Here is a 255-nt window from a genome sequence, read left to right on the forward strand (position 1 = left end):
TAATAAGTATGAATGATCTCCACTATTGTCAGGGCTAGGAGGGACAGTTATTTTCCCAAATGAAACTCTTTGTAAAATCGGTGAGAACTTCAATCTCCCTTACTTGGCCCAGTTATTTATTTTTTTCATTTAATGCCCACATTTGCATGACTTGCTGCTGGTCATAACCAATGTGGCATTCAGGCTCTCTGTCCACTTGAATGGCTTTGGGACCATCTAGGGGGTTGGTGGCTCACACTTGTGGGTGCACCTAGC

The sequence above is a fragment of the Octodon degus genome, unplaced genomic scaffold (genome assembly GCF_000260255.1).
Source record: "Octodon degus isolate 3935 unplaced genomic scaffold, OctDeg1.0 scaffold00025, whole genome shotgun sequence".
NCBI lineage: Eukaryota > Metazoa > Chordata > Mammalia > Rodentia > Octodontidae > Octodon > Octodon degus.